Below are 23462 nucleotides of genomic sequence, written 5' to 3' on the forward strand. Positions count from 1 at the left end.
GACAAAGATGGCATATTTCTCCGATCTATAGTTTCTGCTCCTTCAGCCATGGCTGGCTACTGATGAGCAGCTGTGCAGACTCTGAATAGCCTAAGGCATTTCCTAAAACCATTAAAAATATGAATTTTCCCCAAACATGTGCCAAACCCCTCCCAAAAATATGTAGCAGAAGGACAGAGGCAAAGCCTTTGCTCTTTGTCCAGAGTGTTTTCCTAAAATCAAACTTTCAAGGCATGTTGGCTTTCAGAGAAAGCATGGAAGTTCTCTCAAACGTACCAGTTGATTCCTGAATGACTTATATAAGTCCTATTTAGAAGAACATTTTAAAAGAAGAAATGTTTTTTGATGTTTTCTTTAAGGATTTTTGTGAAGGAAAGAGGTGAAAGTGAAAGGTTTAAACTAAGCTATATAATTTTGCTTTATGAGCCAGACAGGTGCTCGTAATAAACAGTTGAAGAAAATGTTAAAAATCAGCCCTGTTCCTCATCTGCCATGCATCTGACATTTCCAAAATATCATTTTGGGCTGTCACTGTAAGGACATGCTTTTTCTTCCCAGTCGTCTTCAAGTTCTTCTCAACCAGACTGGCCATCTTCTGCTGTCTGTCTGCAGCAGGCTTGCCATCTGCTATATGGCTAATCAATTCACAAAGGTGCTGCTGGGCAGTGCCGACTCCCTGTCCTCTGCCAATATTTTCTGGAAGTTGTCAAACATAGCTGAATTTGTTCTCAGCTGTCACAATCATCGCCTTGATTCCAGCTTGCAGCACTCTAGTGACCAGTGGGGTATGCGCTTTGTTTTGCAAGCAGCACTTGCTCTTTTGTGCCCGTTTGGCTAGGCTGGAGCTATCGCTGGAGTCTGGGGGAGCGTGTCTCTCGGGCTGCAGGTAAAAGGTGCCCTTTGACTGTCTTAAGTTGCCTCCTCACAAGTTTGAAGGATGAGTCCGTGGGCGAATTGGCAGACCAGGACTCCAGATTCAATTTCTAATTCTGTCTGCTTCCCCGAGGCAGTTGCTTTAATTGCGGTTTCCAATCTTCAGAACGGAGAATGACACTTGCCTTCTTCACAGAGATGTTGTGAGGCTAATGTTAGCAACAATCACGCGGTACTCAAACCACCCTGATTAGGACTGCCTGGGTAAGAGACTTCAGCTCATCCTTGAACATGACAATCTTCATTACATCTCGGGCTGTCGTAATACAGCCCCCCTCAATCAATTGCTGCCACTGTGCGATGGTGAACCTGCTACCCCGCTGTGAGATACCAAATCTGTCAGCTTCTCCCTGCTGTCTCCTGCTTCCATGGAAAACCATGTGCCAGGCTTTGGGTCTCACCTGTCGTTCTCCTGTTGAGTCCTGCTTTCAGAGCAGGACTTACAGCTATTGCTTCCCCCCTGCAACTTGCTACCACTCGACCTTGGGGCCGCTTGCTGCTTTGACTGCATAGTACATCATAGAAATGTGAATATAAATCAGTACGCTGACTTCTTCAGGAGAAAGGTTGGTTGTTGTTTGTGTTTCCTTAATGCTCCTTTGGCCATACCTGGATTTGATGGTGGAGCCACTTCACCTGACAAACGCGGTTACCAAAGTTGCATGTTCAGACACTGGTTTTAAGTGGCAGGATTTGCGTCATTACAGCTCCACGTTCTCCTCAAAAGGCTTCTGCTGTACGCATTGCTTTGCTGATGGGGCAAATCTGAAGTTAAGATGGTAGATTGCTGAAGCTTTAGTATACTCCAAGCCAACAGCTTCTCTTTCTCCCCGGTCGTGTGGGAGTGCTGAAAAGCTCTCCCCTAGTTCTTCATCGGCTTTGTTTACAGCTGCCTCGATACAGGAGCTTGTGGATACATCAGGGACGGGTAGAGAGAAGATAACATTCCTGGTTTTTTCCAGCCTCGTCTGCTTTCTGTCAGATAGCAAGAAGTGGTTAGCTAGTGTTTCCAGTGTCCACTGGTCTTTTAGTAGAAATTGGTAGTTTTAAAAAGGCCTTGAGTCCAGCTTTACAAGTATCAGTTCCTATCAAGGAGTACCTTCTGTCATTGGCACTGTACAACTGCACTAAAAAGGAGCATTCGGGAAAAGAAAAAGGCATCTGCTGGCTTTAAACACTCAGTGTTTCACTTGAGCAAGCTTTGTCATTGCCCTATTAGTTTCCCTTACCACATGAAGAGCTGCCATAATTTCTTACATGCTCTATATTTATATTTAATCCAAAGGAAAGAAGGAAAAAAGGAATTTTCTAGAAGCTACGAGAGGCAAGCTCCAAAAGATCTTTCAGCCTGTTTTCAGTACATGCTGCTAAATACCTCATGTTTGTCAGCTCTTCTTGGCACCCTTTCTATGTAACAGCCTCTAATGAATTTGGATCAGCTTCTCTGCTGGTGGCTAGTAGGATCACGCTACGCAGTAACAGCACTTGAATATGTGTAGCATTTGACTACAACCATTTCAGAGGTGGATGTTTTTAACCTGGATTTGGAATAGGATTTGTGAAACTGTTTTCATCAGTAGATTTCATTGTATACCAGCTAAAGGCTGAGTGGGCTTTCTTGCACACAATTTAATGAAGTCTTCCTAAAGCAGTTGCAAGTTGGCGTGCCAAGAGGATCTTAACTAAATTGGAACAAATTACGCTTCTCTGCCATGTGCTTCATTTATTCCTCACGGAGAAGTAGCTTTTTAGATCTCTTCTTGGGCCTCATGCCTGTGGTGACCCAAGAAACATTTGCGTGCAATGATACCAGGTTTTCTTGCTGAGCCTTTACTGTTTGCACTACGTGAAATAATCTGCAAGCGATTGTGGAGCTGGTTTTTATGTTTGTCTTCACTCTTTCTGATAGGTAAGGGAGAATATGCTGTGAGCAGGCAAAAGCAAATTAAATGTGCACTGATCTCTCTGATGACCAGTGTGCAATAGGGTTGCACAAAAATGTGTGTGTGTCTGCTGCTTGCAGCAAACAAAAATTGTCACGGGGAAAATCAGAACCAGGAGTTCTGGGAGAAATGTGGAGATTTCTGTGGGAATACTGTGATTTCCCTTCTGGTTCAAGGTGGCAGTGATGCCCCTCCAGTGCGAGGTGAAGACTGAAGGGTGATGTGGCCAAGGCAGTAAAGCAGTCCTTGATGGAATCTCCTTGTATTGGTGCACTCTGTTAATGGAGACTACAGCAAGGGCACAGAGAGCTTCCCTCATTGACTCAGTTATCCTGGGAAAAATGCATGGACAGGGCTGGCACAAGAAGGATCTCCCTCATCCCATCCTAGGCAGGGTTTCTGACAGAGAAGCCTCAGGAGGGAGAGGAGCCAGGGGTGACAAAAGCCTCTTGTCACCTATTGGAAAGGAATGGTTTCATCTGCAAGATGATAAATTGCTGGTATGAATCAGTAGCAAAATGCAGGGCCTTTCCCTCATTATTCCTTTCACCTGCCAACAACCACTCAACCTTGGACACGAGCAGTTAGAGCCTCTGCAAAATGTGTATAGGATAGGAACATGCGGCACAGGCTTCTCAGTGCTCACTAGATCGGTGCTGGGTAGCTTTAAATCACGGAGGACGTTTCTGTCTGGTGCAGGCTGTATATATGTACTTGGCTGTTCGGAGGATGGAAAAGGTGCGGACACCATCCTGAAGACCAAAGTGCCACCAAGTGACCTACTCCCTCTGGACTAACTCTCCATGTTCCTTGGCCGGCAGATTTACTGTTTTTCACAAGATTATTTTCAAGTTCTGGTTTTACGTCCTGTTTTATGGTATGTTTAGTCCCTTTGTTTTTATTACTGATTTACAGTTGCACAATTCTTGTGTTTGCTGGCACTGAACCTCACATGAATCTACAGCTATCATCCCCATAGCTAAAATGCTAACGGCAGCTACTGAAATCCCAGTAGCGATGGATGTAACACCAGGTGTTGCAGCGGAATCTCCAACCGGGAAAAATCTGTAATCCTTTTGATATTTTTGCAAGTTTGAGTCCTGGCCCCCATAGAAATAAAGGCATAAAGCTAAAAATGAAAATCTCGCCCTGAAGTACAGGCAAACTGACCACTCTGAATTTGTTTAGGAATCACATTTGACTCTTAAGAAATCAGCCAAGCTATGCACAAGTAATTCAGGAAGATATAAATGGCTACATTATAATGAGCAGACACCTATTTTAAGCATGATCTATGTTTTTAAGAAAATTCATTACAATAAGTCTTACAATACCAAGCTCTTCAATGAATTTTTCATGTCTGCATACCAAGATATATATAAAATGATCATAATCATACACCTTTGGGGCAATGCTGAGCACCAGCTGTTTCACTGATGATTTATAGGTTGCCATGTTCAAGGTTAATAATCAGGAGAAACAGGTTACAGTATGCAATGTATTTATGTCAGGTTAGAAGTTCAGTAGTGAGGATATGATGTTAGGATGATATGTGCGGTTTTAATTAGCTACATCCCAGCTTTCTGGAAAGTCAAATGCAACCGCTTTCCAAAGGTAAAATCTGTGAAAAGTTACTGGTGCTAATTTTTATTTTCAATTCGGTTGAAATTAAACCAGCAAAATATCCTCTTCATCTCATCTGAAACCTGCATGCAAACTGCCTAAGCAGTCAATTTGTAATAAAAATTCAGTGCTAAGGTGGATGAAGATTTTCCCAGGACAGAGAGCAGGATGCTTTAAACTGCAAATGCAGTTGTGCTCCATGCTTTGTGAGCTGCCGTACTTTGCACCCCGACCCATTAAGATAAGCCATTACAGTCTGTCAGCGAAGCAGCGGTGGAGATGGCGGTCATGGAACATCAGCCCATGCAGCCGCCCCAGCCGCTGGTAGGGGCATCGCCGATGGCCATGGTTCTTTCCTCCCCAGTTCCAGCTACATCTGCATGTCCTCCTGCAAAAGGACCATTATAACTGTGTGATTGCCAGGATCTGCTCTTCCGTGCAAGATGTTTGCTTTAAGCAACAAAAAAGAAAGACTTGGAGCAAACAGTTGATGCCACAGGCCTTTTTTAAGTTCGTAAATAGTTACCCCTTGGTTTAACTAGGGAACCATCTGCAAACTGACAAGCCTAGAGGCCAGCAACATGGAAAAACCTTTGCCTCCACCTCAACAGAGAAATTTTCGGCACTGGAGTTTTCTGACACAAGCAAAAGGTGCAAGCTTTTCTACTAAGGCCTGGGGAGCTTTAGCTGCTTGCAAACACCAGAGTCCCCGAGCAGGGCCTTGGAGCATTGTCATCGCATTGCATTGCTTTGCAGAAACCTTTGCTTCTTCCCTTCAGCTTTCCTGAGCTCCCTTGAAGCTGAATGCTCGTTCCCAGAAGTTGGTAGCTTTCTCCACACACTGCTGTGATTATATTCACAACGGGGAACTCCAAATAAGATGAGGAAAGGGGCTAATTCATTTCAGAAAGATGGCTTTAAATCTCACCAGATTCAGCAATAGCAGACTCCTCTTTGGATGAAACCAGTTGATCCATCCCATCTTTGCATTTTCAGCTGCGTTGCCTGCCAGACTGGGAGTGAGGGGAGGTGTGCTGGCGCTGGGGTACCAGCCCTGGGACAGGTCGCGCTTCATGCCCACAAGTTGCTGCGTCCATCTCTTCCTCTGGGACTGACCTGGGGCTTAGTGGGATTTGAGTCTTGGACCACTGTGAGCCTTTCTTTAAGCATTTCCTTGGTGCTGAGATGCTACATGCAGTAACATCCCTCACTCACAGACCCCAACTGCACGCTTTGACTGTTGGATGTCGTGCATTCAAGGCCTGTCTTCTCTTCCCGCTGTGCGCTGATGTATGCTAAACAACCTGTTGAACTTACAATAACGAATGCAGGCTGCCCTCTAAACAAATGGGAAGAGGCACCCTGGCATAATAAAATCACCAGAGAGAGGGCAAGGAATAGGACATAGATGAGATTTCATTCTCATAAATTGCCTCTCTATTACACTTGGAGTATATTCACAATGGGAAACTCCAAATAAGATGAGAAAAGGGACTAATTCATTTCACGAGGATGGCTTTAAATCTCAGCCTATACCCATGCTAGAAAATTAATTATGGCTATGATGAATGAAAGGAGAAGTTATACCAGTAATGAACATCACCATATCCTGCTTGCTTAGCCCAATAAAATTTTCTTTAACTGAGCAGTGGCATTCATAAATGTCAGCAAAGCAAAACATGAAGATAATAGGACACGTTGACCTGGGTGCCGGCAATGGTGCCTACGGGTACAGGAAAAGCTGTTGGAGCCCTTACATGTTTGTGTGTAATTTCAAAAGGCAAGGCTGTCAGGCATTTCACAGAGCGACTGATCAGGCAGTGGAGAAATAACCAATAAAAAAGGGTGATATAAACATTATTATTGAGAGTTGTGGTTGATGGTGGAGGGAGCTGGAATCCCAGAGTGAAAACCTGGCCATATTGAAGGTAGTAGTAAAACTCATCCCGACTGGATTCTGGTGTTACGGCATCCAGGTCCTAAACAAAATAACCTAAATTGTCCTATTAAGTTATTAGACTGTATACCCTGAGTTATTACTGAAGGGCTAGTGCTCAAGCATTTTATTTCACTACACCAATGTATATTTGCCTCTCATTGGCCTGGCAGGGGCCTTTGGAGGTCTAACAAATCCGTTGACCTAAAAGAGGGCTAACCACCCTTCAGGCTTTTCTGGTCATATTTGCTTAACCTGTTCTTAAAGACCTTGAGAGATGGAGATCCCACAAACCATGCTGTGCTTTGCTCGCATTTTAGCTTCCTGTCCTTGCTGTAGTTTTTGCCTATTGCTGTTACTCCTGTTGTCCATGAACACGGAGAACCAAAGGACCCCTTTTCCTCGGCAGCAGTGTTTTCTGCCTTGGAAATCAGTTGTTGTGTTCCCCCTCAGTCTTTTTTCTTCAGACTGACCCACGGTTGGCCCAGTCTTTCCCTGCAGGTTGTCCCTTCCAGATCGCTCCCTTCAGTCGGTTTTAAGGCAGGTCCCGGCACTGGCCACCCTCTTTGGGCTGGGACAGTCCCTGTGGCCAGCTTGCTTCACCTGGGGCTTCCGCTCTTCCCATTTACACCTCCCATTACCCGGCTTTCCTCTTTTGCCCTGGTGTGCAGTTGTTTTGTGCCCAGCTTGTGATCCTGAGGTCCCCTCGGTGGTCTCCTGGCCGGTCATCCCTTCGTGTGTTATTTCTGCATAACTCGAGTACTGTGCTGCTTCTCACGGGACTGCATGAATATTTCTCCACTTCATCATTTCAAATGAAGACCTTTTTTAGGCATGAACATTGCCGTTCAAAATATTTCGAGACTCTCCGTGAAGGAGTGATCTCTGTTCCCTACTAAACACTGTTTGCACCACGTCCTGGGAGGCCTCACAGAATCTGCTTTTAACCATAAACTAAATCCTTTCATACAGTTTCCAATTTGATTTTCAGTTGCGTTGCAGGAGTTCGAGCTAGAGCGTGCTTCCCCAATTTACTTAGGAGGATGTTTGGAAGACTGTGTCAAAAGCCTTGCTAACCTCAAGTATATCCACGTAGCCTATTACTTTACCACACAAGGAAATTAATTTGATTTGATGCAATATGTTTTTGACAAACCCATCTTGGCTGAATCTTATCTCCTTGTTCTCATCCATGTGCCTACAAATAGTTTTTTTGTTTTCCTGGGAAATGAAATTAAGCTGACAGTGGTTTATAATCCCCAGCCCTCCTTCCCCCTCACTCCCCCCCACCCCTGTGCATCCTCTTCCTTTCTCCAGCCACACTACAGCCTCTGTCTGTTGCTGCTGCGGCAGTCTTGGGCCTTCTGCTGAAATTTCCGTCCATGCTTTCCTGTCCTGGGTTTTTGTTTGGGTTTTTTGGTGGGTTTTTTTTGTTTGGTTTGGTTTATTTTTTGTATTCCTCCGGTGCAGTAACCCTCCCTCCCCATCCAAATCCCTCGCTCCAAGACTCCCACAGGGGATGGAAAGCTGCTGTTTTCCCTCACGTGTCATGACATTTGACCACCTCACCCTCAGCCAAACAGTGAGCGGCTCGCTGCTTAATTTCAGGATCCAAAATACAATTGCTTTTTAAACTCCCTATGGACTTTTTCCAGGCTACTGCACAAATTAAGCCTGTTTCTACTCCTTTCCCCACCACTTCCTCTCCTTCCAGAGTGGTGGCCTCTTCCTTTAAACTTTTATATAGTGCTATAAATTTACGTCGAGATTTACAGACACTAGATAAGACCCCCTGGCTGCCCAGAAGCGTTTGCACGCTGCTGCTTGGCTCCGGTGAGAGAGGGTCTCCTCCACAGGCTCCATCCTCCCTCTTCCAGCGGCAGCGCAGAAGCCAAACGGGAGCAAGGCATTTCCCTCTTGCCAAGGCATTGTCGGCAAACGGTGCTGCCGCATCAAAAACTGTTGCGGCCTTCGCTTCTCTGCGAGGGTCTGAGATGCATGGGGATCTGTGTGCCTTCTGCATGGCTCTGCGGCCTCCCAGTTTGCACCCAAAGCAGACCAGGAGCTGCAGTTTCGTTTCCTTTACATGCTAATGAGCTCAGCTGTTCTGGCAGCAGCAAAGCCAGGCGGGGGCTCAGCTGTGGGCTGCGCACAACCCCCAAAACACCAGGAACAGCCTCTCTGAAACGATTGGGAGAAGCCCCACAATGCAAACCAGCCCTTCCTCGCTCAGCCTCTGAGTGCTGTACCCCACCTCTGGTGGCAAGGGTGATGCCGCCCTGCAAGCATGGTTCCCGGCAGGCTGAGGGCATCTGACGACCATTCCGTCCTTTCCCCTCTGCCAAGTGGGGAGGCTTCATGATCCCATGGCCCTGGGAACCACTGCCTCCATGGCAAAGGATGGAGGGCAGTCATTTGGAATTTGGCCCCGAGACATGCAGATGAATTGGGTTCCCATCTTTGTTTTGTTTTGAAGTCTACTTGAACCATTTTATCTTTGAGCCTAAATACACCTGCTAACCAAGTGGAGTTTCATGTGGTTTTGTCCTTTATGCCCACAGCTGTTGCTCCGCCATCTTGCTCAGCGTATAGTGAAAATGCAGTGAAATGAACCCATAAAGACCCTCTGGTTAATGAATATTAAAAGCCCTCTGTAAATATTGTTTGCTATGAACATTATAGCAAAAAACCCCCACAATCAGTAGTGAGTGAAAATTGACTGCTTATATGCTCCTGCTTTGGTGCTTAATATTACCTGCCTAAATGCTTATAGAATTATCAGCACTGAAGGTGCACAGTAATATAGATTTCATGTTTTACAGTGGTCTGGTTATCTCATCAAAGCTAAAGTAGTTGGACTGTAAAACTTGTCTAGTGAGTTAACAAATCCTCAGCAAGCAGAAGTCACAAGGGACATCTGCTATTTTGATTTTTAATCATTTTTGGCTTTGAAAAAAAATACTCTGCTTCTCCAGTGTACTATAAAACCATCTTTGTGTAGATGCTTTGTACGCTGTGCCATTTGCACCACCAGCTCAGCTCCACAGGCCCGTTACTAGCTGTTCCATACTCACTTAAAAAAAAAAAATCCCACCCACCAAAGCGCTTTGGGGGGGGCAGACCCACAAAAATCCCGGGTGGGTGCAGCCATGTCGCAGGGTCTTGTACCTGCGCCGTGCGTGGGGCAGCTGCCCTGGCCGCGCTGTGTGAACCTGAACTTTTGTGTGAACCTGAACTTCTGCATTTCCTGCCTTTGTGTTGTTTTGTTTTGCTCCATTGTTGGCCTGCCCGGCATCCCCCCTCGCCTCGCCAGCGGATGCACCCTGAATTCAGCGTCTTCCTATTCTCAGAATCCCTCCCTTATTTTCTCCTTTTCAGGCTGCGAACAAACTTTTGTGCCTTTTCCATGTTTTGCTTGATTTTTCCAGCAGCTGAGTCAGCATCTCCCTTTCTTTGCAAGACAGCAGCCCTTTAAAGCCTCTGTTATCTTGCAAGCGTGCCATTTGCTACAACCACCACCTAGAGCGGCTGAGATAAGTAAAGCAGTTGAGGGAGTAACCATCTCCTTGCAGCCCATGAATGCTTCCAGTCAGGCTGGGAAATAATAGAAATATTTATTCTCTGGAAAAGCTTCCCGCAGCTGCTCTTGCTCCCTCTTTGTTTCACCCAGTGCTGCCTATCTATCTCGGTGGCAAACAGAGATGGAGCTGGGAAAGGTCTGAGCCTGGTGCAAAGTCCAGCTCTTCTCTTCATTAGCAGGATTTTTAGTGAGCACCAGACTGAGCAGAGACCAGCTTTGCCCCCTCTCCTCTGCGATATCCTCAGCCTCAGCCAGAGAGACCCTGCAAGAAACAGGGCGGCGGTACCAAAATCTCTTTGGCAAAAGTCCTGCGTGATGAGCCCGGGGTTTTAGGGGGCAGGGGAGCAGCAGGCGCCAGCAGCTGGGCGCCATATCAGGGCTGGGGGTGACCCTCACTTTCCTCACAGGGCCCACTGAGCCCCGATTGCCACCCTTTTTCCAGAAAGATATGATGGAGAAGAGGCCGTGGCACAGGCATGGAGAAGCATTTGCACTGGGGGAAGGTTTCAAGCTGAAGAAGACAGCGCTGGCATGCCACGTGGAGCAGGTTTGGCCGGACTGGCTGAGCCGAGCTGTGCAAAGAGCAGCTTGGAAACAACAGGCGAGGGCCAGGCTGCTGTGTGTGCTCCGATATACGTGCCCACATGGAAAGGGGGTGAGAGCCAGGGGGACAAGGATGTTTTCTGTACTTACAAACTTTTCAGCATCCCATTTAACTTCTCAGGGTGTAACCCTCAGGGTAGGAACTCAAATTGCAGCTTAGCTGGAAAAACCCTTCAGCACATATTATAAACACCCGCTAGACCTGTGAGCTCATTTTGTGGCCCCTTCCTTGGTATCCCTAACAAGCCCATGCCCAGGTTAGATGGAAAACTAGTCTAATCTGCTCCTCTCTGGAAATACCTCTCGTGCAGCCAGTTCCTGCAATGGGGAGGCAGTTGCTTTCTAGTGAAGGCTCCTGCTCTGGGAGGTACGTGGTTACAGGGGAATCTGCTGGTTTTGTATCAGACCAGCAACTTCTACATCAGCTGTTTGTGATTAACCTTTTTCTTCTTTCTCTCTTCACAAACCAGCTGAAGATCAAAGGCTCAAAGCCAGAGCGCCAGGTTTATCTCAGTATGTTGTGTCTGAGACGTGGTTTTTGACAGGCTGGAAGCGGCTGGATGGGATCTGGGCAACAGTTGCTCCCTGTCCTGGTTTTGCAACCCTTTCTGTAAGGGCTAACTGGGGAGCAGCCAGTGGTGCATCGGGAAGCCAGGTACTATGGCTTGTTAATGATGTTTGCGGGGGTTAAATGTGATACTCTGTATTTCTCAGCCGTAGCAGACTACAAGCGCTATCACAGAAAGGTCTCACGCCAATGGCTTTGTATAACTACACAAAGTTATCTGTAAGATAGAGCTGTCCTTCCTGGGGGCCGTATCAACCTAAGGATAGCCAAAACCATCCCCAAGACTTTTTGCTGCTGCCTACGTGCCTGCCCGTGTCCTGCTCTGCTCCACTCAGTGCTGTGTCCCGCTGCAGCGCAGCCTCGGGTGTGCTTCAGCTTTGGGCTCATTCCTGCTCTGCAGGCTGCTGGAAGAGACAGGCTCCGGTAGGTCTGAGCTGTGTACAGCCTCTGCGGGGCTCCGGCTGCCCGCACGGGCGGTGGGTGCGGGGTCTGCGAGCAGCCGGCTGTGCCTCGGGACCCCTCCATCCCTCTCATCCAGATGCTTTTGCCCAGCATATCAGGTGGAAGCGGCTGGACCTTGACCAATTTTTAATTACCAGCACACTGATTGAAACGGTGGCAGCGGCAGCTACCTGGAGTCAGTAGGAATTGACTCCTGTCATGCGGTGGGTATAATCTGCTCTCACTGTGACCCTGCTGTGGGACCGATGCCAGGAGACCAAGAGCAGAAACCTGATTTTCAGAGGTGGCAAAAGCCCGCAGCTTCTGCCAGCGGAGCAGAGAGCGACGACTCCTCCGTGCCACTGCAATTATAGGCCCGCGGTCCCTGGCTGGCCCTTGGAGGGCGGACACAGCTATTAGATAGCATCGTGGCATGGCATACTGTATTCTCAAATAAAGAGAGGAAGGAAAAGGATTTTAAATAAACAAGAATGGAGCAGTTCACAGAGACAGCCGCGACTGCCAGGCAGCCTCGTCGATAACTTGCATACTTGCCTCGGACTGCAGATTATTTCAATGTCAGCACAGATGCCATTTCTGGAAACTCCCTGCAGACCAAGGACATCAGAGGAGCCATTTTATTGTACTTGATGGGTGAGTGCAAGAGGCAGAGGTTAATAAGACCGGTATCATGCACAGAGTATGCAGAATAAAAGAGGCAGCATGAAAAGTTCGCGTGAAAAACGTTATGTTTTCTCTACACACGCTGAAAAAAAGAACATCGTTTCCTCCAATTCCTGTTTTTAAATGCACATTCATGATTTTTGCAGCTGCTAATATGTGTAATGCAGCGCCGTAATGCTCTCCTGAGCATAAGACTTCTCACCTAATATGCACATACTTAACTGCCTCTGAAACTCATTTATCTACACCAGCTACTTCCAGACTCCCTGGCATAAAACAGTTTTGCACCAAAGCTGTGTTTGTTTCTCATATGTGACAACACCACATGAGGTGTTTTGGTGTTATTTTGTAAAGTCTCTCTTTTCCCACACATGAGCCACATTTGTCTGTGGATGTAAGGAAGCCCTCCCACCCGCTTTGGCTTCAGAGAGAGATTTGAGAAAAGCAATAGTTGCATTTTGAATACTGTGTAAGTTTAGAAAAAGAGCATATTTTTCTATGATGTACTCTAAAAACTACTTGAGAGCATAGAAAGGTTTGGGATCATATTTTCAGATACTCTCACCAGAAGTCACAGTGAGTTTTATGGCTGTGGAAGCTTTCCAAAACCCTGCACGTGCCCAGCCCAGGTGGCATGCCACTTTCAGGGCACCCTGCGAGTGCCATGACACACAAATGCCCAAAACCACCATAAGCACAAACATCGTTGAACATGCCGGGGAGCTGCCAGCATAACCCCTGTTTGTAAAGGTGACTTTTATGTCATGGGGAAACCTCCTTGTGCACAGGGCTGTGAAGAAGGCATGTCTGTCGTTCCTAAATAATTCCCGAATAAGTCTTCCTAAACCTTTCAGGGAGTAGTGCAGACAGAAGGAGAGGAAAAGGGTTTGCTGTTGCTAACCTGGGCATCTTTGCGACACCGCGAAGGCAAAGCTTAGGGAGATGCTGGGAAGGGAAGGGTCTTAGGTCGCTAATTATGGCTTGGTTCTGTAGGGCTGAACAGGGACCCCAGCGCAGCAAAGAGGAAGGTCCAAGCCCCAGGTGATGACCTGAGGATGGGATGGGATGGGATGGGATGGGATGGCCCCACAGGCAAGTAGGGGGGCTGGCTGAGGGCAGCTCTCTCAGCGCGAAGCATCAGTTTGTCCATGCTGTGAGAGAAGGGAAGAGGGTGCTGTGATGTCCCAGGCCTAACGACTCTTGACCACATTCATAGCAGCCATGAGTGCTTACAAAGACAAAATACTAATGCGTCAGCTGGCTGAATGCTCAGGCTCAGTGAATGCTGAAAAAGCAAAGGGGCTTCAGCTATTCCGAAGACAACAAATCCAGACAAAAGATGCAGCAAAGCTGACTGTAACAGCCTATGCCACAAAAGTTAGCTCCTCGTCCTTTGTAGCCAGGATGGGCTGCAGCTGCAACGCGGGGGGAGCGGGGGGGGGGGGCAGAGCAGGAGTGCAGCTGCTCCCCGTCACGTGGGGAGAGCCCACGCGGCACCTCCTGGGGATGGCTCAGAAAAGAGGAGGGAGGGATGGGGGCTGGCCCCGGGATCTGCTGCGATACTGCTGCTGATGGGAAGCAGATATATCAGCTGAGGGACAGCGAGCACCAGGCTACGCATCAAGGTGCTCGCTGCAAATTGCCATCCGAGTAAAAAAAAAAATCGGAAGGGATGAAGGTGATGGAGTTGGTGCTGGCTGTACGGAGCTGCAGAAAGAGACTTGTGCTGTCCTCCAGGAGTCCTGAAGTGCTTTTTGTTCATTTGGAAAATGCAACACTTTATTAAGGCTGTTGATTTACCACCAGTTGAGCTGGAAGAATAACGGATGGATAAACTGGGCTTTTTTTATCCCCCAGATGCTTAATAAATGTATTCCCGAACAGAACAAGCATATATATTACAAATTCAGATGGGACGGTTGGGAACCAGCAAGTAGATCTGGGTGGAGAATCCTCTGTATTACATCCTTGAAGCTATTGTGCAGATTTCATAGATTATCCATCAGGGTTCAACACGCAGCAGTGCTATAGGCCAGGAGTGATATTCGTGAAGAATTTAAGCACATAAAGTTAATGATGTGAGAACAGGTGTTCACTGCTGTAGTTGACGGGGAGGAGTTTGGGACAGCATCTATATAAGGACAACATGAGCAGTGAGAGATTAAAATGCGTATGGGTAGCAACAGCCAGAAAGAATACCAAATAGCAGAGATGTCATGTGTGAGCCATGGGGTGATTCTGAAAAGGGTTAAAAAAGAGGATGCTGCGAAGGTTAAAGCCCTAACTCAAATGCAGATGATTGATAGGAAAAAAAAAATTTAAAATCCAGCGATGGATGCTGTCAGGTACCTTGATGCTCATATATCACCAGCATGAAGGAAAACATACACCCTCCTGAGACAGCTACAGCGCAAAGTGGATGGGGTTGAGGCAATGGCACAGCAGACCTGGCACCATCCTGCCAAAACATTCGCTACCACAACTGTCCCCTTGCTGGGAGCGACCCCCCCGACCCAGCAGTGGGTATTGCTGAGAGCGCTGTAGCACCAAATGGTGGCTGCTTAACACTGGGATTGAGATAATAGTGGATTTGAGCACTCAAGTTAATGCAATTTCCATTACTAGACCTTTCTCTTGTTCCCCGTAACTTTCTCAAATTAATGCTAGGTTTCCTTGCTGAAGCTTCCCTCATGAGTGACTTCTTGTTTTTTAAAGGGGTGGGGGAGGGAAAAAGGCAGAAATGCAACCAGAAATCATAGAATCATAGAATCATAGAATCATTTCGGTTGGAAAAGACCTTCAAGATCATCAAGTCCAACCATTAACCATGCCCCCTAAACCATGCCCTGGAGTACCCTGTCCACTCGCTTTTTTAATACCTCCAGGGATGATGACTCAACCACTTCCCTGGGCAGCCTGTTCCAATGCCTGACAACCCTCTCAGTAAAAAAATTTTTATCTAGTCTCCTTTTTGATTCTTATGGAAGGATTTAACCAAATGCACCCATTTGACCTGAATATTCCAAACAAAACCAAACAGATTTTGTTCAGCCATAGCACAACCTCACAGATCTCTGTGGAACAATCCAAATTCTAAGAAAACTGAAGTAATTGTTTCTGTATAGACATGGTAAGACTGGATTAATAGGCTGGGGACTAGCTAGCATACAGATATGCACATATTCAGCTCCTGAGGACCTTTCTAATATTTTTTTTCCCCATCTTCTTCTCCTGGAGTGTCTCTGAGCATGATGAACTCCACCAAAATACATCAGCGTAAACCCCATTGAAATGTCCAGGGTGTGTGAATTGGAGGATGCAAAACCTCTTAATAGCACAGTAGAAGACACTTGCTGTGAATACAGCCAAAGAAACTAAACAGGGTAAGGAGCACAGGCTGCTGGAGGTTTAGGTCCTTTTCTGTCACTGTTGGGTCTTAATAATTGATGTTTATCAGATGTTGCTTTCTGATACTATTAGTTGAATTTGCTGATAGGAAAACTAATGTTTATAACCTGCCTTACCAGCACGGGACTGGGACAAGAATGCCAATATGAGATCGCCTTAAAAAAGGGAAGTAAAAACAATGGGGAAAAGTACAGGTGGAAAGGGAAGTCTTCTGTTGAGAAGTTGAGACCAGAGACACAGAGAGGAGAAAAGGAGCTTGAACCTGCTGCCTAACAGGACTACAGCATCTCAGAAAAGTGTGTTTCTTAAGGAACGCTAAGTATTTTTAATGGATTAGAGCCTACCTATAGCTCCTGCCTGCTCAGCTTGGTGTCAAGCAAAGCCTAGAAAAAGTGCACATTGCCTGAAGCACAACAGGATGCAATGGTAGGTTGAGAATGTGCAGAAAACACAAAAGATCAAGCCAAATTCTGCAACTTGCTGTTCATTTTAGCTGAGAGATTAAAATACCAACAAAAAAGAAAAAGATGGAGCAGATGCAGCATCTCCATGGGGCTTCTTCTCGCAGCCACCTTCCTGTTCCTGCCTTGTGCTTTCTCGTCCTCTGGAGTGTCACGGCAGTCCCAGTTACTAAAAAGGCACATGGCAGCACCGCAGCGTGCCGGAGCGGGTGCCCGTGGGGGGCGGTGGGAGGATGGATGCAACCCGAGGCAATTCAGAGAGACACTTGTGTCTTCCTTGGAGGACACGGGACTGCCCCATTTTGGGGCAAGGAGCCATCTGCTCTTGTATGCCGAAACTCCCGCTTTTCTGGTGCAAGATGACCTCCAGGCTCTTCCTGGAGATGCAGAGGGGGGGTCCCATGTGGGCTGGGCCCCTCCAGGCTGTGTACCGAGCGGAGGAGGAGGGAGAGGTTTGGTGGCCCTCCTCCCTCTCCTGGCCAGCACCGCACTTGTCCCATTTCCACGGTGCCTGACCTGTGCTTTCACAGGGATCCCTGGCAGCATCCCGATGAACAGAGAGTTATTGTCACCACGTGGGCAATTACCTTCCCCAGCAATTACACCTCCTTCCGCGCTGGGGGAGAGAGCCAGGCAGGCCGGGGACACCCAGCTCTCTCTTACATAAATTCAAAACCAACAAAAAAAAGGTTTCAGTGAACTGGAAAAAAATGCTCAGCAACACAGGAAATAATTAAAGAATAATTTCACTCCAAAGAAGACCATTTCATTTTGTTTTACCTTTTAAAGTCCTTAAACATAAATAATTTCCAAAGTGAAACATAATTTTAAAATACAGAACTGAGTATTTTCATTTTGAAAATTGTAGAAACTTTCATCTGAAAACCCCAAATGAAATGCTGGAGGGGTTTTTTTTAATTGTCAAAACTATTCACCAAAAACATGATGAACTTGGCAAATAATTTCAACTGACCTACAGTTGCATTTTTTTTTCCAAATCAATCACTCCCTTGAAAAAAACCTGTCCCACCACTAACCAAGAGCACAGCCTTGGCCCTTCAGCATGCAGAAAGCCTTTATTTCCATTCATCGCTCCCTAATGTGCATTAAAAATTGCACATAAGATATAATTATTGAGCTGTGTAAACCGTGCATAGCGGGAAAGAGAAGAATGATGAGGTGTATCTGCCAGGCTCGATCCACATCAGTCACCGGCTTCCTAGGCAAATTCCTTACCCAGCTGAAGTCAACAGCAAAACTCTTAGCAGCATTAGGAGTTTCAGGGATTTGTTTTATTTTATATGTTCTCGTCCCCAAATCTGCTTTAAAGCACCTCTTTTCAACCTGAAAATTTGGATCCACTGTGGAAAAAAACCCCCACAACCCCCTGATGCTCCTCAGTTAGTAAATGTATTTTGGAGGCTGCGGTGCTGCATCCTGATGCTGCCACGGTGCACGCAGGGGCTTTCAGTCCACAGGTACCAGCTGCTGCGGTGCCGAGCAGCTGAGGGTGCCGTGCCGGCTCCAGCACATGCACACACTCACACGCACACATGCACACGCACACGCACGCACACAACAAAGAAACCCTGTGCCCTCTCCGGCCTCTGCAGCGTTGCACTGTCCCCGCCATGCAGCTCCCACATGAAACTCCAATATATCTTAAAATAATTCTGCTATGGCTTTTTTATTCCAGATCAATTATTTGCTTTTCTGTCTATACAATGGCTATTCTCTTATCAATGCTGTTTTTCTCTCTCACCCGTTTCCTCTCTTTTTCCATCCTTTTTTTTGGGGGGTGGAGGGGGGGCAGGGTTGGAAGCTGCTAATTAACCCTTCACGTAACACAGTCCCTGGCACGCATCACCACCCGGCGAAGGTGGGGCTGTGAGGAGGAGGAGGAGGAGGGGGAGCGAGGAAGATGACACAACAAACACGAGGCCATGCAGCAGCCGGTTCCAGACACAACATCTGCAGAATGAGGCCATTTTTCTGTAACTCTAATCTCATAATTCATTGTTTGTGCGGTGTTGGTTACAGTAGCTGAAAGGGGGGATAACAGCAGGTCAATTTGGCACAGAAGCGCGTTTGAATTTGCAATGAGGGACTAGCCCACCTTCTGACGAGCTGCTGAACTGTGGCCAGAAATAGAGAAAATAAGCAGGAAAGTGGCTTAGAAGGAAAAACGAGACCCCTTAAAATTATATAACCCCCCTAGAAAGACTTATTTCTTCAAATCCATGGGGGTGGCGTGCCTTCGGCGAGCACCAGGGTGATGCGACAGCCTTTTCCTCGCTGCTGCTGCTGCTGCTGTTCATTTACTTTTTGGGCTCCCATGAAAGCGGGCTGCTGGCTTGGCCCCTGCGGCCAGGGGCTCGCCACGCTGCCGCGGCCGGGTGCCACAGCACTAGCTGGGTCCTCGGTGCTGCCAAGCCTTTTGCCTTTTTTTTTTTTCTTTCTGCAAGAGAAAAAAACAAATCTTTTTTTTTTTTTGCCTGTAACGTCGAAGGCCACTTGAGCCCGGCGCGGGCGGTTGTGTGAGCAGCGTGTTGGTTAATGTTAGCGGCTGATTACTAAACTTCTCGTTTCGAACCGCAAAAACCTAGCATGTCAGCCTAAATTAGCTAACAGCAAGGGAGTGTCCTTCTCGGTTTGCAGGCCACAGCACATCTGCTCTTTGAAGAAAGAGAATGAGCAAAATAGGGTTGGGTGGTTGGTGGTGGGGTTTTTTGTTTTTTTTTCTTGCCTCCCCTCAGCCTCCCATTTGTGCATGTGTTCATAAATATCCTGATGAGAGGCTGCCTCTGCGGTTGGTGTGTGGGAAGGGGGGAAGGAGGGTGGATAAAGAGCAATTCTCCGCCCGCGTGGGGGACACCCTTCCTCCCCTCCCCGCCACCTCCTCTTCCTCCCCCTCCCCTCGCCGTTTGACCTTGAGTTCGTTCTCTGCTCTGCTCCCGCTCCCCTCCTCCCCCTGCCCGCCTGCATCTGGCATCCGAGGCAGGCTGGTGCAGCTGGGGGGCCGAAAATCCCCCTCCCCATGCCCCTTAAGCCCTGCTGCTCTGGGCAGGGTGTACCGGGGGTGCTCCCTGGCCGCCCCCAGCACAGCCCCCGGGTCCCGGGGGGCTGAGTGCCCGGAGCAGCCCCCTTGGCTCCCCAGCATGGGTGTCCCACGCCGCAGCGCTGCCGCTCAACTACCCTAATCCGGTTGTCTTTTCCAGCAGCGTATTGGGGAACAATGGGCGGCCTTGTGCTGGCCCAGGCTGCCCGTCCCCGTCCTTGCAGCTGGCGCGTCCACCCGTGCTAAGCTCCAGTGAGCAGGATCAGCTGAAACCCTCATTCCCCTTCACCCTCTTCAAGGGCTCGCCTATCCGCTGGGGCCGCTATCGGTTACACGAAACATTTGGTTCGCAATGGGCTGTTTGTGCTGGGAGGCAGAGGGCTCTTCCAGCAGCGGGCAGTGATCGCCGGCAGAAAAAGCTTGCCCTGTGTTAGTTTACAACAGTTTCACCCACACAGAAAAGTACAATGGAGACAGATCATGCACAATGACAGGCTGCCGGCGGCTCCAAGGGATCCATAATTTATGATGTTTTTCTTACCGATCCGGTTTTGGATTTCACAAGCAGGCCCGTTTCCTTCCCATTTGTTGCTTCCTTCCGTCCTCGTTTCGAGAAATGGAACACCGGGCTCAGAACGAGCGAGAGCGGTAGCGGCCGCCCGGCTCTCCCGGGTGGCTGTGTTTGCATGGGGCGGGGGGGGGTGGTGGTTCCCCAGCCTCAGCTTGCCACCCTGAATTTATTACAGAGAAAGGAGAATGCCCTGACACACACCTCATGGTATCTCAGCTTCCTGATGAGCGGCGGCAGCGGTGGCAGCCCACACGCTGCTGCCCTGAACCACATTCAGGTTCACCGGGTCTCCCGGTAAAAGCCGGGCTACCAGGACTCCCAGCAATTGGCTGATTAAAGGTAAGGAGGTTAATAATGGCTTTTAAGGATTGTTCTTACTCAAATAAATAAGAATCAAAACTTAATCTGCTCTATCATCCGTAATCTAGCCGCCGCTCCCTTGCCAGAAATAGATGCGCCAGGGCAAGATGCGGGCAGTCAGATGCCACCTCCGCAGCGAGCGTGGGTGCCATCAGTCACGTCCAGGCACGGAAGTGTGAAGCTACGTGGGTTTGTCTGGTGGGCCAAGCCTGAACCGTGCATCTGGGGAACCCCCCCAATTTCAGATCTGGAGCCAGATTTTTGGCTGAAGCCCATCCCCGCCGCGAGCCACTGGTCCTGCCTGCTCTGTGGCCACACTTCCAACCTCCTCGTGCCCATCTGGGAAGCCACCCGCACAGAGACGGGGAAAGGACCAGCACCGAGGTCCCATCGACCCCTTCCCATCCACAGGCTGGTCAGTGAGGGGTGCGGGGCTGCGTGCCCCTGGCCCCACACCATGGCCGCCTGCCCTGCTGCAGATGGCTGGGTTGTCCGGGTGGTTTGCAAATGACCAAGTAAGGTTAAAACCATAGTCACTGTGGTTACCAGCGGCTGTGATTAGTCACACAGTAAGTGATCCAATTATAGCAACCCCTCCCCCGCAACACCCCCCACTTCATCTGTTTAAAAGGAAAAACCCAGGCCTCCCTTAACTCGATTTCAGCGCGGGTTTATGTGCGAAAAAAAAGCAGCCTGAAGTTGGAAAGGGAGAAGTGGGGAGGCAGGGTGGCACCAGCGAAGTTTTGCTTTCGAAACCTGCCGTGGCTCACAGTGATGGGAAGCCCTGCTTGCCCCCCGCGCTGGTGCCTTCAGAGGAGCATTGGCTGAAGGGAGGCAGCTTTCGGGGAGCTGGCGGCCCTGCAGCTGCAGGGGAGGGGGTTGTGGGGGTGGCAGAGGGTATGAACTACTGCGGTGGTGTCCACCGCACGGCCTCGGTGGATCAGACCATCTCCTGCCACCATGGTTTACTGACCCCGAGGCTGCTCTCCTGCTGCTTCCCACCTGGACCGCTGTGCAGCTCAGTTTCCTTTTCTTCCCCCTTTTTTTTTTTAAAAAAAAACAAAAGGGATTTCAAGCAATTTCAAGGACTCCACCTGATTCGACTCACAAATGGCTGTGGTTTTTAGAAACCCATTTCCCCTCTTGCCGGGCCCAGGCCCTCCCACAGGCAGGCAAAGGAAGGGCATGAGGGGGATGAGGCTGCTCCCCCCATCCTCCTCTCCCTCAGCTGGCGCTAGGAGCAGGTGACGGGCACCTGCGTCCCGGCACCACCGGGTGCCCCCCCGGTCCCCCTCCCCGGTGGCCACCGAGGTGGTGTGAGGGGCGGGTGGGAAGCAGGCAGGGAGGGGAGGCATTAATTTTCTGCCGTGGCAGGCGGTAGCGCCTGCCCGCAGAGCGTGGAGCTGGGCACCACCTGAGCACCCCTAAACTGCCGTCCTGCCTGCAGGAGCCTGTGCCCTGCGGATCCCTCTGGCATCCTCCGCAGAGCCCTCTGTGGCAGGGCACGCTGCTACCGGCATCGGTCACTGTTATTTATTGTCTTCTTTCAGCACGGAGCAATCCCCGGGGCGCACAAAGGCTCGGTAACACTGATCCTGTACCGGATCCTCCTCCACCTCTCCTTGCATGCCTGGGTTTTTTGGCCACTCAGTGCTTTAACGTGATCACCCCAGCTGAGAGCACGCGTACTCTTCTTTAGCAGGGTGAGGGTTGAGAAACGGCTAAGGCAAATCTGCAGATGAACAATAATGCTACAACAGTTCCCACGCCGCTGACTTTCACCCCAGTGCACAGTTTTATTGCTGAGCTGTAAATCCTTGGGAAACCGTCTAATGGAGACCCCGATCCTTTGGTGTGGTGTTTGCCACAGCATTCGTGGGGTGAGCTGTTACAGCCCCAGCCCTCCTCCTTCTCATGGATGCAGCCGCTTTGCCCCCAGCAATGGGCATCGCAGCTCCTTCTCATCTGCACCTTGGGTTTTATCTGGTCAGGGCTGAAGAAACACCCACAAAAGCTGAGGGCTGTGTCCCGAAGGAGAGCAAGTGAGGGATGGGAGGCTGCAGACTGACCCAGCCTCAGTGGTGTGCTGTGGGGTGGCGTGGGGGGCCCATCAAGACCCTGCTGGGAAAAATCTCCCTTCTTGAATTAGAGGAGAGTCCGTGGCTCCTGTTGTGGCCATTGGCTGTCCGCATGCTGACAAATCACTCCTGGTTGAGGGCACTGCTGTCCTGGGGATCATACAGCAATTTGCGGTGAGTTTCTTGGACTTTCAGGGCAATCGCTGTGAGACACTATCTAAAGTATTTCTGAGGGCAAGATAGATGCAGGCATCTTTCTCTCTGCCCACCAGATTTATTTCCTAATACACTTTGACTCAACACATTCTTGACTCCCTGTATAACTGGGAACTTTCCTGGAGCTCTTCCAACAGGTGCCCTCTGTTATGCTGCTTGCCTGCTGATGTTGCCTTCCTGCTTGAACTTTCCTGCTTTTCCTATCTTCTCACTCCCCTGCCTGCCTTCCTGCCTGTTGGGAGGGTTTCTTCCCACTCCTGCCTCCAGCCCTCCCCAGCCAAGCCAAGGAAAACGTCCTCTTCCCCCTCCATAGAGATGTCTTCCCTTCATGCAGCCACTTGTTAAGTGCAAGCAAAGTGCCCTTCAGCTGCAACACCTGCTGGGGTGGGAGTCCCCCTGCACCACAGAGTTGTGGAGGACCAGGTCCACCTACCTCTTCCCTATCTGCCCAGCCTCCTGGCCTCTGGGGCAGGGTTCAGCAAAGCAGCACTGGCACAATAAAATATTGTAGTCCCTTCTTGAACCGGTGCCAGCTCCTGTACCAGCATCCAGCCCGGGTAAGCGGCAGTGGATGTCCGAGGCCTCGGAGACCCATTTCCCAGCAGAGGAGAAATGAATGACACAAAGTCTAGGTCAAGGCGGTCCAGCCCCAGCCGCTGCGGTGCCTGGAGACTGGGCTGAGCAACAACCTTCCTGCCTCTGCGAGCGCAAGGATGAAGGGGCCAAGGGAGGGCTGGGGGGAGCCCACCTGCCTCTCTCAGGTCCCCTCAGCCTGGGGCGCTTGCTCCTGAGGACACCACTTTTCCTGGAGAAAGAGAGCGATGTTCTCATGAAGGTTGGGACCATCCATGGCCAGACCCCAGAACTGACACCCAAGAAGGTTAAAACAAATTCTAAGCGTTAGTTATTTTCTAGTTGCCAGTGTGTGCCAGTCCACCAGCAAGGCTAACCAGGCTGCATGAGCCCTTTTTCCCAGCACGGCTGGCCCCTGCCCTGGGA

At 49.1% G+C, this 23462-nt stretch overlaps 1 long non-coding RNA gene across 1 annotated transcript; it reads left to right on the forward strand.

The window, feature by feature from the left end:
- The first annotated feature begins 18355 nt into the window (after positions 1-18355).
- LOC128142498 (uncharacterized) lies at positions 18356-21216 on the forward strand. The gene is made up of 2 exons (XR_008235421.1): positions 18356-20148; positions 20238-21216. It is a non-coding gene; the product is annotated as an uncharacterized LOC128142498 (long non-coding RNA).
- Positions 21217-23462: the final 2246 nt, after the last annotated feature.

This window comes from Harpia harpyja, chromosome 5 (genome assembly GCF_026419915.1).
Source record: "Harpia harpyja isolate bHarHar1 chromosome 5, bHarHar1 primary haplotype, whole genome shotgun sequence".
NCBI classification, from domain to species: domain Eukaryota; kingdom Metazoa; phylum Chordata; class Aves; order Accipitriformes; family Accipitridae; genus Harpia; species Harpia harpyja.